Source organism: Penaeus chinensis, chromosome 9 (genome assembly GCF_019202785.1).
Source record: "Penaeus chinensis breed Huanghai No. 1 chromosome 9, ASM1920278v2, whole genome shotgun sequence".
In the NCBI taxonomy this organism is placed as follows: Eukaryota; Metazoa; Arthropoda; class Malacostraca; order Decapoda; family Penaeidae; genus Penaeus; species Penaeus chinensis.
Genome location: NC_061827.1, coordinates 13,167,432 through 13,169,931, shown reverse-complemented (window position 1 = coordinate 13,169,931; position 2,500 = coordinate 13,167,432).

Sequence of the window (2,500 nt, the reverse complement as noted above, 5' to 3'; positions counted from 1 at the left end):
GATAATGATAATAATGATTATAATAATTATATTTATAATAATAATGATAATAATAATAATAATAATAATAATAATAATAATAATAATAATAATAAAAATAATATCACTTTTATCATTATTATTATCACTATTATTATTGCTATTGTTGCTCCATTATTATTGTTCTATGTTTTCTATCACTATCATTAACATCATTACTGTTATTAATATTATCATTACCATTATTAGTAGTAGTATTAGTTCTAGTATCAGTATTATTATTATTATTAAAGTTATTATTGTTGTCATTATTACAATTATTATTGTTATTATTAGTAGTAGTAGTTGTAGTAATAGTATCATTATCATTATCACCATTATCATCATTATTATCACTATTACCATCATTGCTATAATTATCCTTATCATTATTATCATTATTTGTAGCAGTTTTAATATTAGTAATGGTACCGATGTTAGTATTAATAATTAGTGTTGGTATTAGTATCAGGATTAGGGATTAGAATCATCATTATCATTATCATTACTGTTAATATTGTTATCATCACTGTTATTTTTATCATCATTACTATCATTATTATTATTATTATTATTATCATTATTATTATCAATATCATTATTATTATGATCATTATTATTATTATTATCATCATTATCATTATTATCATTATTATCATTATCTTTACTATTATTATTATTATTATTATTATCATCATCATCAACATCATCATCATCATCATCATCATCATCATCATCATCATTATTGTCATTATTACTATTGTCATCATCATAATTATCATTGTTATCATTATTATCATTACCATTATTATTACCATTATTATTGTCATTATCGTCATTATCATTGTTATCATTATCATTATCATTAACCGTACTATTCGCCCATTATTATCATTAATATTATCATTATCATTATTGTTGTCATTATTATTGATGTTGCTGTTTTTGTTTTTATCATCATCATCATCGTCATTATTATCATCTTTATTATTATCATTATCAATTAATTTGCCTTTTCGTTTGGGCGTCGATCACTAATCATGTTAATCCTTTTCCCCCTGATAATATTTACACTTTGCCATATGTCCTTCAAATTCCTACTATCTCCAAAGGTTTCTACAAAATCCCTCCAATGCCTCGCCCTTGTCTCTTGTCTTCCTCGTCCACATAACCTCGCTATCTCCCTGACTTCGTCCCTCCTGCTATTTACAACCTTGTGGGCTGCCTACAGCATCTGAGTTCATCTTCTTAAAACTTGATCACAGGCATAACAGTTTATCCCGACTCTGTGTACTTTATTGATTACCTTTGGTTGTGATGAATTATTCGCATGTGCTTTTCAATTTCTCTTGTAAAATCGTCATGGAATTTGGCTTCATTTTCATAATCTATAAAGCTGCATGAATATTTCGGGGCCTTCTATCTTAAGTATTATCCTTTTCCTCATATAGGTCACCTGCCTTTTCCTTAAAGGTGTCTTAATATATAAAGCAAAGTGATCACTCACAAGATCTTTAACTACCCGGCATTCACCTTGAATTTCCTGACTGATTATCATGCAAGCGAAATCAAGCTTATCTCTCTTGATATGGGTTGCACTCTTCCTAAAAATGTCGCATTGGGTAAATCCAGGAAAATTGTCGTAGTTTCACTCCATTGTAATTTATTCTCCCCATTTTCTCCAGTCCTGTGTGTCTGGCATTAATGTCGCCAATAACTGGTACTGATTAAACATGAAATCACATAATAATACATATAAGTTACAACAAATATGGTGTGTACATATTTTGCCCGCTAGGAACAGCTATGACGTGATGCAGATTTCAGACTTCCAAGATGATCGCTGCCATACTGTTATTACGTCACTTTTACCCCTACTTCTAGCATTGGTGTTGACGAATGTAAACCAGGTCTGGGGCTTTTATCACTAGAATTATTAGTACTTCCCCTGTTGCCTTAGTGGACCTAATATTACTCCTAATTTTACGGCTGAAATTATTACGATTATTTTTTTCTATCGTCAATATCTGTATCAATTTTAATGTTGCTGCTGCCATTACTATTACTACTACAATTAGCAAAACTATCACTATCATTAGTACTTCCATGATTACCATTGCTACAGTAACAACGAACATGATTCACCCAAAAAACTGGAGTACAGAGATCTTGGCCGAGATGCCGCTGCACCACACGCGCCCGCATCATCACGCTCAGCGACTCATCACCAAAGACACATGACCCCCTTTTCGCCACTGCTCATTCTCACCACTCATGAGCACCACTTGTCATTAGCACTACTCATCCCCGCTACAAATCACCACCATCAACACCATTGATCACCATCCTCCCATTACGCATCTTCTTGTCGCCACGCATCACCACCTCACATCCCTCCCACGCAGAGCCAGTCCTCATTATGCCACTCACGACGCCCCTCACCACCACCGGTTATCCTCATCACCGCGTAACCACCACGCAT